Raw genomic sequence first — 14,810 nt, 5'->3', positions numbered from 1 at the left:
CATTTAAACCGCTCTGCGCACCTTTTGCGCATGAAGCTTTTTTAGTGCTTCGATACTCCAATCCAGCAGGTGGCGGAAAATGCACCTTTAGTTGGTTTCCCAACCGCCATTTAAATGACAGAAGAAGAAGAAGTTTACATCAGTAATCCAGCATGGCAAACGAAGAACGGGATGCACAGGTAAGAGTTTAGTTTATTTCATATAGTCTGTGTATATACTGTCTATCGTTTACACATTCGATCAAGACAGTTACAGTTTTTCTAGTTATAAAACTTAAAAGTTAAAAAACTAGACAGTTGTAACAGGACAGTTACAGTAATTATAAATTAAACTGCAATCGTAAAAAGAAAGACATATTTAAAGACAAGTAACATTTTGAGTGTTTTGAAATTATAATTCTATGTAATCAGATTTTATTGATGTTTGTTAGGTCCGTGTGAACTCGCTTTTACAGTTACATTTCAAAACATGTATCCTAGTATTAACCACTAAACAATGTAGTTCGGTCAATATAATAAACAACATCTGATATTTAGCTTCTTACACCCTGAAGCTATTTTGGGGATTTTTGCCTGGATTTGGCCTACCCAATTTCAAAAGCATCCCATACCCACATGCAGAGGTTTACATACAAACGTTTGGTATCATTTTACAGGTAACCCTTTGAAATTACATAAAACACTGTTAAAAGTGCTCAACATGGTTGTATGTGATATCAGTCCTCTAATAAACACAAAAATAAATAGGCGCTTTTTTATGTTTTTTTCTAAAGTTTTTATTTGAAAGTATATAACTCTGGCCCTGGGTATCTCAGGTCCCTGCAGATAGTTTTGTTTGATTCCAGCAATTGTCAGCTTACAGAGGAAAAAGGAATTTTTTCTCTATCATAATCTATGCAAAAGTTATTTTACTCCAACTGAAGGGAGGAATAATACGCTTATGGTGTACAATTTTTGAAGTGTCCCCATAACCACATACAGTGGAATAAATGCAATTTCTTTATATCATTTTAAAGAAAACCCTTTGAAGTTACATAAAAAGCTGCTGTTTGTGACAAATTTTGTTATTTATGTTGTTTTTCATATGATGAAACACCAAATTTTCTTTTTTATGTTATAAACACAGTCTTTGATAGTGTATAACTCTGGTTCTGTGTGCTCTAGCAGACTGCAGATAGTTCTGGTTGTTACCAGCAGCAGACAGTAAACAATCAAAAAAAGAATGAACTCTTTAGCATGTCGCATTCAAAAGCTATTCTCATTTTACTAAAGGGTGTGAAAATACATTTTTCATATAAATATTAATTTTTTGTTTTGCACATATAATAAATAGCAAGGGATTATATATGCACACAACCAAAGAAAATGCTGTGAATGGACTCATTGTTTAGAGTAGGACCTAAAATAAAAGATGGTGTATCATTTGTGGCTATATGTGCTATCTGAGGCAGTTCACACTCAAGTTTCCCATATGTTTACAAAAGACAATTTTTTACCTCATTATTCATTCGATGATTGTTAGATAGGTGATGATAATAGGACAAAAATAACGCTGCAGACTTATTCCTGAGACTGAGAGCTTTCATTTGATATAAGACTTGCCCATGTTTGTCATTTTTGAAAAATATGAAATATGTAAATATTAAATGATATAATAAAATATTGGGGGGGTGATAGTGTAAATTAAGTGTAAATAACTTTCTTACAGTAAAAGATATGTCAAAGTGATGCATATCTGCAGAAAGTAGAGACTCTAAGCTTTCAAACAGTATCTCATATGTGTTACTGGGGTCCATGACGGAGCATCAAAGATTAAAAGAATATTTTATATTAAGTCAAAATACGAAATTCTGGACCCGGGACAGGGTCCTCAGGGTTGAAGAGGTTAGAAACATATTGTTGTTTAAATTAAAGTGTAAATATATTGTCTGTACATTGAAAAACGTCTTTTGTTATAATTTAGGAATCTCTAAAGCAGTATATGCTACAAATATGCTCGGACGGCTCAGATAGTCGGGCTGCACAGAAAATTAAGAATTATCCACTATTTCAATCTGTTAATCATGCCCGGGTGCTTTGGGATGCTAAGTGCAAACCTAAGGGAATATTAGGTGGACAGTTAAATATACGTAGCCTGATCCCTAAACGCGATCAGGTCTCAGCACTCCTTTTTGATTCAAACTTGGATTACCTCTGTCTAACAGAATCGTGGCTTCGTAGTAACATTCCAACTAATATGATTGACATTGCTGGATATCAGTGTTTTAGAAAGGACAGAATTATAGGCAAGGGGGGAGGAGTATTAATATACATCAAAGACAAATTTAAATGCCACTTAATCGAACTGAATACCCCCCTGGAATGTTTAGCCATAAATGTAATTCTGTCGCCTACTATGAATTTTAATATCTCTGTCCTCTATAATCCACCTTCTCATAATGTTAAGTTTTATGATGAATTAAATGTTATAGTTAAAAAACTGGACTTGTATAGATAGACAGTATGGTATGGTGACTACAATATTAACTGGTCTGATAAAAACTGTAAACATAAACTCAAAGTTCTTATGACAAAATTCAACTATCAACAAATAATTGTAGGACCCACAAAAATAACAAGGCATATCAAGACCCTTATAGATTTAGCATTTACAAATAGACCTGAACGAATAATAAAGATTTATAATTTGATTACTGGACTCTCTGACCATAACATGACTTTGACTGTTAGGAAACTGACGAAGAAGCGCCTGCAGTATTTTGGTAAACCTGTTTTTGAAAAAATACAGTTTAATATTCCTAAAAGTAGAATTATGCAATTTGAAAGAGAGCTTAAAAATATAAATTGGGAACAAATTATGACACTAGATGATGTAGAGGAGTGTTGCAATTCTATGACCACAACTATTACAAATCTAATGGAAAAATTTACAAAGAAAATAAAACCTAAACAAAAAGATTTCACAGTGCCCTGGATAAATAATGAAATACGAAAACTTATGAAAAAACGAGATTTAGCTCTAAAAACATCTCTAGGATCTAAACGGTCCGTGTACCTTCGGATAATTCGTTTGTTCATTTTTTTCTTCAAAACGAAAAAACGAATAAACCGTTCATTTATCACAATTCCACTCTACAGGTGAACATAAAAAATCATTTTAGAACTATTTTAGGTTTGTTTCTGTCGCATTTTGTTTTAATGCATAAAATGAATTTACAATAAAACCAAAACGAAATAATGGACCTTTTTGGGACCTGAGCGCGTTTTCGCTCACCGGAAGTTTAGTGTACGGACTGCCAAGTCTGCTATAACACGTGACGTGACCGTAAAAAATCATAGGTGACGAGTTGCGCGTTCCGGGCTTATAAAAATATGGTTGACAAGGAACTTTTTTCTTTATGGTGACTGTTTTCTCCAAATTATAAACACTCCAATGATATACAAGCCAATGAGTTTTAACATATAAGTGTTGTAGCGTAATCATTCTCCTCTCCCACTCAATGCAAAAAAAATATGTTCAACCAGTAGGCGTGACGTTGGATGTAATATTGATGGAACATGAAGCCTCGAATGAAGCGCCGATACTTCTCTTACTGTTTCGAACCATGATTCGAAGCCGCAAAGAGGGTGTCGAAAACAGCGCCATCTTTTGGTTAATAAAGCATATAGCAGGCGCCTCTGTCAGAAGCCCCGTAAATGAAACAAAAACTTGATGAAAATCAGATGAATATTAATATTGTGTACAAATATAGCTTAGACAAATGTGTGTGTATGGTCAATAAATAAATGTATTTTATTCATTCAAGGGTGGCAGTAAATTCCAGTATAAGTTAGTCATACCATTTTATACTGTATTTTATTAAATAATGTTCACACGCACAAGTATATGTTCATACAATCATATCTATACAATGTTATGTGAGACTAAAATGTATATAAGGAAAATAGCTGATACGGACTGAACGGGGTTTGAATGTTCAGACACGCAAAGCGAAGCGCGCATGTGACTGAGCAGAAAGTTAGGAGAAGCTTCGTTTGTCATTGGTCACGTGATTTCAATGTTAACAACACAAGCTTCGAATCAATGCTTTATCTGTCACGCCCACTTTTGCTCGACACAGTTACTAATAGGCCTACAAGCAATGTTAGTAGACGATATTGTGTACACTTTTTATAAACAATTTCACCAAGAAAACTGTCAAATTATGGCAAAAAAAATACAAAAAAGTGGATAGGAATATTTATAGAATGTGGAATAATGTGAAGGCTAATCAGCGATCATGAGATTGATATCAGGTAAATTGGGCCATCAGGTAAAATGGGCCATTTTACTGATGTCATAACAGTACTTGACATTTAGCCAATGATTTTATTGGTCTGAGGTTGCTATGGGGGGAGGGGCAATGCCACAATTTGAGGAAAGTCAGAAAAAAGTGAGATAAGTGGCCTGACATATCCAATCTTACTTATCAATAATAAGGATGATAAATAACATATAAAACAAATCTACATTTAAATTTTTGTTTAAAGCTGTAGTCTACGATGTTGAAAATCGGTTGAGAAAGCCTAAGGCGGTTAGTAAGTTTTAAAAAACTCATCCCGCCCCTCTGTGCTACCTGATCCCTCCCACCGGGAAACGAACTGAACAACTTCACTCATTCATGCTTTGATCACTGGTAGTAAACATCATCAGAACAGAGATTTACCGAGCGGTAAACACATAAAGCCTTGAAGGAATGAACAATTACAATTATGATTGCAATTGACGTTATTTACATTTACAACAACGTTTGGCATACGTTTCCCCTCCTGAGCTTTGTAAATATAATTACTTTGACCCGTGATACGCGATGCTAAACGGCTAACATTCCAAAGCCGACCGGCAGCATGAGCATGTTGTTGCCAGACTGATAAAAAGATTTATGTAACACCACACACAATCTTTGTAAATATAATTACTTTGACCCGTGATACGCGATGCTAAACGGCTTCAATGCCGACCGGCAGCATGAGCATGTTGTTACCAGACTGATAAAAAGATTTATGTAACACCACACACAATCTTTGTAAATATAATTACTTTGACCCGTGATACGCGATGCTAAACGGCTTCAATGCAGACCGGCAGCATGAGCATGTTGTCACCAGACTGATAAAAAGATTTATGTAACACCACACACAATCTTTGTAAATATAAGTACTTTGACTCGTGATACGCGATGCTAAACGGCTAACATTCCAATGCCGACCGGCAGCATGAGCATGTTGTTACCAGACTGATAAAAAGATTTATGTAACACCGCACACAATCTTTGTAAATATAATTACTTTGACCCGTGATACGCGATGCTAAACGGCTAACATTCCACTGCCGACCGGCAGCATGTTGTCAGACTGATAAAAATATATTTATGTAACCTCACACAATAAAATTATAAATAGATGCGTACCTGTTCAACAAAAAGTCCGTCGGTTTTCAGCCCCAAATCTCCCTGAAGCTTCCTCCAACGGTCAATTGCGGACCCTTTATTGATTCTACTTAGAGTCCGGCGTTTTTCACACTTTTTTTACCTCTGCTCTTTCCTCTACAGACTTCCCTTTTCTTCTAACCTTTACTGTAGGGACAAGAAGCTTGCTGCTGTCGGTTAGTTTTTTTCCATTAGTGAGATGTTGCTGCTTCGCTAGCTAACATACACTGACACAAATGTCATGTCGCAGGCATGAGAGGGGCGGGGTGGTGAGCGATGGGGTGGAGACGCGATCGCGAGGTGGATTTTCAAGTGTACGGGGATTTGATGAGAGCAGTTAACCAATGTAAGCTATCCGGCCGGACAGTTTACATTGGTCAATTTATCTGCCGCCGTACACCCAATAGACTGAATGGATTTTTAAAATTCTTTTTTCTCTTCATATTGTTAGGATTTTACTATAGAACCATAACCAGCATCTAAACGAGTTTATTAATAACGAACAATCTTTGAAATCGTAGACCATAGCTTTAATAATGCAGATTTTACCAAATAATTCAGATTTATATATATATATATATATATATATATATATATATATATATATATATATATATATATATATATATATATATGTGACCAGTCACAGAAAGTAGGGACACAAGTCGGATCTGGGCATTTTGAGTTATTCGCAGATTCTGAAAGTGCAGTTTCTAAGCTTTCCAACAATGTGTAACACATGGAAATCTGATAAGATTTGGAGAAGTTGTGGCCATTTGAATATAGGAACTCAGAAATACTCAAACCGAGAAAATCGAGACGAAAGGGACTCTTCTTTTCAGCTGGGGGAGACAATAGGGCTCATTTACATCTCATTTAGCTAAGCCATACCCCTGTAAAACCCTTTTTAAAGATGTTCTAGCATCATATGTAGTATTTTATGACCAAATGACAACCCGCAAAAATAAACATGACTCTTTTTACCTTTGTGGGGATCACAAGTTGAATCCAGTCTGTTTCAGATTATCCAATGACCATATTTGTCCACAAATGCGTATAATCCGTGAAATATAGATTGTTTACATCAGATTTCGCATGAATGTCTGGTAATACAATATAATATATAATCTGAAGACTATTTAAATCGTAACATGTAAGGGTATATGAGCTTACACTCCGTTAAACACATGAACCCGCCTTCAAAGTTTGTATTTAAAATAGGGAAGTAGTATAATAGATCATCCAAACAGCGCCGTCGAAAACGTGACATCCTTTAGAGATGTTACCAATGGCTTGCTCGTTCCTCCATCAGCCAATGACTTCATGGAAAATATTGATAGACAAAACATGTAGCCAATTATATGAAGAATACAACGATATCTGTGTAACTTCTGTGTGTCTGGACTCATGCTGCGCTGCAAGAACTGACATAGAGATGACGTCAAAGTACCGCGAGAGCGAGTCGAAATTAAACTACTGCGTAAGATTTCTTGAAGAGCTCTCGCGGTACTTTGACGTCATCCAACTGCGGCGCCGCATAAAGTCAGTGACGGGGCTGACGTACGATGCGGCTGACTGTTATTTGTTCCGCCCCAGCTTCTTGTATTTTTCTTTTGTTTTGTGCGCCCGAGCTTTACAGTCTGGGGAGACGCACGCTATAAGTTAAAAAAAAAAAAAAACTTAGCAAACATGTCTGAGGAACAGGGCACTACAGTCACGTGACTTCGCTCGAGCCGGAAGAGAAGACAATGCTGAATAAAGTCGTAATTCTGCTATTTTTGGACCAAACTGTATTTTCGATGCATCAGCACAATCTTACTGACCCACTGATGTCACATGGACTACTTTGATGATGTTTTATTACCTTTCTGGACATGGAAACCATACATAGATTTTCAATGAAGGGGATAGAAAGCTCTCGGACTAAATCTAACGATAAAACATCTTAACCCTCTGGGGTCTAAGGGGTTTTTAGGGCCCTGGGGAAGTTTTGACATGCACTGACATTTGTGCTTTTTTCAGTTGCTTGAAAACATATTAATGGCAAAAGTCTCATAACACTGTGTTCATCACAAACTGGGCTACAATATCATATAATCAACATGTATGTACATGTTTGTATTTTTGAGAAAAAAATGTTTATGCGTGGTTTTTGAAAAAGCAAAATTTTTAAGTCACTGATATAACACCACAAAACTCATTCTAAACATGTTTTCCCAAGACTTTTCAAAATAGGATCTAGTAGTATAGAGTTTTTTCTTCAATATGATGTGAAAATCATATGGCCTACTCAATCACATAAAGCAATACATTGATTTACAATTTCTAAGACACTTTTGCTTGGGAAAGGCTGTATGCGCGGAGGCGGGAAAGCTCCTGAATAATCAGTCATTGACAGCTGAGAGACAAAAGAGTTGAATAATGAGCCACATAATAAGCCTTGTGGGGATGTTCAACAGGAATGTAACCCTCAGTAAAACCATGATAAGGTTTACTTTTCAATATAATGTAAACACACACACACACACATTATATATATATATATATATATATATATATATATATATATATATATATATATATATATATATATATATATATATATATATATATATATATATATATATATATATATAAGAAATATTTTCTATTAATATCACAAGTATAAGTTACCTTTTAAAAACCAGTAGCCTAATCATGGTAAAGGTACTGTTTGGCCATCATAAATTGAACACAGGGTTTGTGTTTGGTTGGCCAGCGAGAGGTTTACTTTTGTGCAGTAAAAAGCTCAAAAGAACAACTGCCTATCATTGTCTGGACTCCTATTTGTGTTTTTGTAATCATTATAGTAGAAACACAACCAGGGACACGCGTGATAAACTTATCAATGTTTGTTTACAGCCGCCTCCATTACCTCACGTGTTGATCATGAAAGCAGTGAATGTGTGCACATAAGAGTGATCCTGTGTTTAATAAACTTGCTGTGCGGAGATATGCGCTTAGACGCAACTAAATAAGGATTGTACTGTTTGCAATCGCCTATTTTATAAGAATACCAAAAAGCACGTCGAGTTTCCTGTCTCCCGTGTTTGTGTATGTGCGTTCCCGTCGCCTCAGCTGTTTGACGGAAGACAAAGAAAACACTCGAGTCTGGAGATACTGACACACATCCGCAAGTAAATAAGGATTTATATGTCGGACATCGATCCCGTCACACTGACGAAGCACACACACTCGCGTTTGTCTGGAGATTTAGGCGCGAGTAAACAAGTATGTGATGTGTGCAATCGCATCTTTTTTAATGATACCACAAAGCGCTTCAAATATGAGGCATTGTGTGCTTGTGTGTGCGTTTGGACGTCGATCGAGTCACACTCGCGTCTGGAGATAACTTTAGTTACAGTCACGAGTAAACAAGTAGATGTCATGTTTCCAGCACTCGGATTAAAACTCAACACAGCAGTGAATGGCTGCAGAGACAGAATGTCCATTGACTGTGGGGTTGACTAATGAATATGGATGATCTCTGCTCTTTTCTTCAATGGAGCGGGGCGTGGCTCATTATAGATAATGAAGCAACTGAATAAAGACGGTACATCTCTCTCTTCTAATACAGTTAACAACGAATTACAATATTTGTTTTCGATTTCACTTACATCTTCCAAAAGCAGACATTCCAAGCATTATGTAGACATTTATCTTTTGTTTATATGACAAATATTCGTTAAGTTACAGTTAATTTTTCTGACGTGTTTCTGAAAGGACTTCACTGAGGGAGAGAGAACAAAACGCGCATCATGTTTATTTTCTTAATTTTGCGAAAAGCACAACATGCTGTTTTTATTGGGAGTGGACAGAAAAAAACTAGACAATTTAACGTTTTAAATTATGTATAAATCATATCTGTATGTCAAAAATCAGCAGAGTTATCTAAGTCTCTTTGGGGAGTGATCGAAAAATAAAGAGTTTGCGGCGCCCGCGCCGCAGCCGACCCCAGAGTGTTAAACTGTGTTCCGAAGATGAACGGAGGTCTTCCGAGTTTAGAACGACATAAGGGTAAGTCATTAATGACATTATTTTCATTTTTGGGCGAACTATCCTTATTTAGTAGTCACGCTGTTCTGGAGGTTACTCTTAATAAAACTGATTTTTTATTATTGCATTACTCATTAAAAAATGGGGGAAAGAGATGATTTGATATAAAAGTGAAAGGTACTAATATCCTAATGTTAAACTATTTATTATAAACTATTTATTATTATACCATGTAAAACAGAAAGGATCAGAAAGGAAATAATAGGGTCAGAAAGAAATGGAAAGGAGATGGAAAGCTTTATCTGTCAGGTTACCAGACGTCCCGAAAAATTTGGGACAGTCCCGAAATCTAAGCTGCGGTCCCGAATCCTGCTCTTATTGTCCCGAAAATTATACTGAAGCAAAATCTTGAGTAGTTATTGTCAGATAAAACATGAGCGAGGAGGTTGAGTCATCCTGCAGCCAGCCCATGCCGGCTCATTGGCTGCAGCATCTTGTTTGTTTTTTTATATAGACGCGCATTAAGATATGCACTGATAAGGCACGGGAGTGCTGGCAGCAGTTAAAACCTCCGCAAAATATGCTAACGTCGAGCCTCCACAACCTCGGTAGCCTATAGCTCAAGTGTGAATTTAAAGTTGTATTGTTTGTTTCTATTAATTTATCTAATTCTTCTATATGCACAAAGACAATAGGACCTTTTTAGAGAGCGAAAGTTGCAGAAGCCGCGAGGACAGTTGAAAGTGCGCAGGCAGTGACAGACAGCCAGTCACGTGAAGGAGTCAGATTGGTCGAGGGCGAGGCACATGTGTTCAAAAAAATACCTCTATACGTATATAAATTTATGTAAAGTTACTTATTTTAACAATAAATGATTGGTTCAGTAACTTCAGTTTGAAATGCATTATCTTTTATTATTAAATAAAATAAAGAAAACTATTATGATCTAACTATTATTGTATGAAGTATAAAATACTTATATACGTATTATATCAATTTACTTATATGCATATGTACTTATATTTTTATGATTGGTTCAGTTTGAAATTAATTATCTTTTATTATTAAATAAAATAAATAAATTAAATTATTATTGGACGATCCACCCGTAACGGCTGCCCAATGTCCCGAATTTCAGCCAATCTCATGTTTTTGAAAAACCTTCAGATCTCACACACGTGTTGTTCAGGTATTGTTATTTTTTTAAAGAGTGTCTTTGACATATCTCAATATATTCTTACTTATACATATCACTAAGAAGCCTATAGTAGCCTAACTAGCCTATTGTTATGTTAATTGTTTTTAATAAGGCCTACATATGTTGATGAAAATGACAGAAATGTATTAATGTAATGGATGTTGTAGCTCACAGATATTTAAAAATATTTAGTAATGTATTAATCATTATAAATGAATAAGTACACCTAATATTATGAATAATTAATAATACAATTAAATACATTTAAACCATATTATTATAGTACATTTTGTTACTTTATATATTATTATAGTGTTTTTATTACCGTGCTGTCCAATGATAAATACATTGTTTTAATGATCTCTGCAAAAAGTATTTATTGTAGTAAATATTTAGCTGTAACATAGCCACATATTTACAATAAATATGTGCCAATGTTACAGCTACATGACACCTCCCCCCACCAAATATTTATATAATGATTAATATATTGGGGCTGTTGATTTAACCCACCTGCTAAAACTTAACAAATGTGAATGACTCTCCAATCGATTAAATGAAAATCTTGCAGCCACTTTTAGTTTGATATTTAAATCACATGTAGGCCTAATTTGTCACTTCAGATGCAGCTTCTAAAAAATGTCATGGCCATTGTAGCCTATGTCATATGCCTATAATTGTAGATAACAAAGTCTATGTTGAATCTATTGATATGCCTACAATAACAGTCTATGTCTAAAGTCTATGTTGAATCTAACTAAATAATATTTTATCTGCTATAGGAATAGAAAACAATTTAATTTGATGTGAGATTAATTTGATTCATTAATTTTAGATTAAAAAAATGAATGATGGCCTACACGTTTGACACCCCTCCAATGTTCAAACCAAATCTGCCCCCCTTGATCATAAATAATTTAGAGGATAATAATAATAATAATAATATAGCGCTTGTTTTTGAAGCTGTGGTTAGCGGCAAACTTGGTCTCGCGAGAGTTGGAAACTCTGGAAACCTCTTGTTACGTGCGCTGGCGAAACACCAGATGGCAGATTGTTGTCAGTCAAGATGGGGTCAGTGCTAGAGAACCACGTTGAACTCATAAATGATATGATAAGTAACGGAGCAACTTATTCTGATGTTTCCAATGCCTTGAAGGCTATTGGAATAAATAGAGGCCAGTCAGTATCCAGCATCAAGAAGTTTCTTGGCAGCCGCAAGCTGGTAACGAGGGGGCAATTGTCGAATGATTCTTTGGAGTTGGCAGTGGCCAGTGCGATTTAAGAGGTGGGTTTAGTTATGAGAAATATACTCTCTTTGCTAAGATTGAGATCTTACTGTATAATGAAAATTTGTTTACAGACAGGACCGACGTTTGGACGAAAAATGATGACAGGTTACCTGGCCTCAAAGGGTCTCCATGCTTCAGAGCGCCGCGTGGGAGCAGCACTGAGGCTTGTCAATCCACCTTACCACCAAGCTCGTTTTCAGGTGTCCTACATTTCATAATGCTAAAGTGTTTAATAGTGTTATTGTAGTATTGTACTATTGCCCATTTGGTAATATGTATATTACATTATAAATCTTAAATTCGTAACCAGTAGACTAATTATCATTGGTTACACTTTACCTTTCCAGGGTGCACGAAACCTGAACCCAGTTCCGTACAATGCTGAATATTTTGGTCACAAAATGCACATGGACCAAAATGAAAAACTCGTGATGTTTGGGGTTACACATGTGATTGCAGTTGATGGATACAGTTTCAGAGTCGTGGGTCATGCAACCATGCCTGTAAAAAACAACCTCACCATCTATGAGGAGGTTTTCAGGTGAGTTTGTAAGTTTATAGTAAAAAATAACTTCACCTTTATGGTAAAATAAATAGATAATTTAAGATTAATTCATGTGTTTTGAAGTCAACTGTTTGCATTTAGGATTTTATTAACATTTTCTGCTGTATTTTAGCCCAGCTGTTCTTTCTAATGGAATGTGGGATCAAGTACGTGTAGACCGTGGGAAAGAGTTTTATTTATGTCTGTTTATGCAAGAGATCCTATCACCATACAGATATAATACAAGAAGGGAGCCATACAAGCAAACACCTTCAACAAGTGTGAGTATTTTGTTTTTTAAATAATGTAAGAGCATTTATATACCTGATAAGACCCTATAGACAAGTTGTCTTCAAGTTGCCCGCCAAAGCACATTCTACTAATTGCCTCAATTTTAATATTTATGACAGTTTTATATTAACTTATTGGTTTATTTATTTTATGTTAACATTTGAAACAATAAAACGTATCAACAAGTAAGATAAAACAAAAGTTTTGAGTAGACTATATCAAAATAGTACCCCCCCCAGATTATGTTATGCATTGTTGTAGCCCTTGCTCTCCAAAACACTGCTACAGACCATTTGTTTTACATTCATTAAAATAGAAGATGCCAATATTGCTTTGTGTTAACAGAACCACAGAATTGAGCGTATCTTGCCTGAGATAAACAACCGGGTTAATTACCCCATTAAGGAAGCCTTGATTCAGCTGACTGACCAAGAAATGATAGACATGGAAGACAATACCACTCGCTACTGTGTATCAGATCTTGCCTGCCAGATGGCCAGTGTTGGTGTAAGAAGAGTAGTGGACTCATAAAATGCCCACAGAATTCCAGGTATACTTAAAGCATATACTTAAATTATACGTATATCAATTTTTACGTGTATGTCATTTTAAACAAGAAACACTGATTGCAGGGAAAGGTGTTTTAAATGTTTTGGGGGAAGGTGGTTGTTTAAAAAAGATACATGAAGATTTGCTACCCAATTCCACAGTCGCAGCAAACATGTACTTACAAGAAATGGGATCTGCGCTCACCACACCAACAATATGGCGTCTGCCCTTTCCAAACAGAAGAGGAATGTACATATGCAGAGCAATACTTTAATGAGCAGTTTTCTGACCTGTCCATTCTGTACAACGATGTAATTAACAACAATTACAGAGTTTTCCAGGAAGCAGTTATGTCCCTTATCAATATTACTCACAGATATTCCAATCCTTAAAGCAGGTCTGTGTACTCCCATGCATTCTTTGTAAAGATTTATAAGAGATTATAGTTTGATAACTGTTATAAAACAAGTTCGTAAACTTTTGTAATTTTTTTATTTTCACAGTTATTAAATGGTTAAATACAATTTTCATTTTTAATTGAGGACAGGCAAATAAAACAGCTTAATCAAAACTTGTCTTGTTGTTTGCCTTGGAATGCGTGTGTGCAACCTTGAAATACTTAACATAAACACAGTCTTACTGTGAAACAAAACTACATAACACATGTTAAACAAACATTTCTAGGGAACAATTTTTCTGTGTATAATTTGACAACCTGTAACCAGTTAAAATTTCACCAACTCGAGAAAAAAGATTAAAGCATTATACACTTCTACTTTCAAGCTCTTTCACAACATCTAAAACAGCTGACAGACCAGCTACCCTGATGATGTTGTTCATAGAGAACTCAGACCTGCACTTCACGCACTGGTTTGAAGTTGATGCCCACTGTTCTATGCAACCTCTACAGCCAACAAGGCTCCGGCAACACTCAGACAGCACAGGTTCACTGATGATGTCTGTGAAAACACAGAATACACATGATTATTTCAGTGCCATCATTCAGTTTTGGGTAGACTTTTTTTTTAACTTTCTCAGGTCACAAATGGCAATGTAGAATTATCTTCATCAGAATGAACTTTTTATTCAAAGTGAAAGCACTGCACTGGAAAATTGAGTGCATAAACAATGTTTAATTTAAAACCCTATTTTGCCTTTTATTTGATAGTTTACTTAAAGGCGGAGTCCACGATGTTTGAAAAACGCTTTTGAAAAGAAGACGGGCCGACTACCAAAACACACTTATAGCCAATCAAATCAAATCAAATGCCGGGTTGCGTATGTGTGGGGCGGGTCTATCAACAGAAGGTCCAGATTCTATTGGGGTAGGGGCGTGTTTGTTTAGGTGATTTCAAATATTAACATTGGCTTTCAAACATCATGGACTCCGCCTTTAAAAATGAAAATTGTGTCGTTTACTTACTCTCATACTGTTTC

General features: G+C 35.7%; 1 pseudogene; it reads left to right on the top strand.

Annotated features, from left to right (window-relative positions):
- Positions 1–11,766: 11,766 nt before the first annotated feature.
- Positions 11,767–13,647, top strand: LOC135718316 (uncharacterized; annotated as a pseudogene).
- The last annotated feature ends 1,163 nt before the right edge of the window (positions 13,648–14,810 follow it).

This window comes from Paramisgurnus dabryanus, chromosome 10, assembly GCF_030506205.2.
Source record: "Paramisgurnus dabryanus chromosome 10, PD_genome_1.1, whole genome shotgun sequence".
Classification (NCBI taxonomy): Eukaryota; Metazoa; Chordata; class Actinopteri; order Cypriniformes; family Cobitidae; genus Paramisgurnus; species Paramisgurnus dabryanus.
Note: the sequence above shows the minus strand (reverse complement) of the source record. Positions and strands in the feature narration are given on the sequence as shown.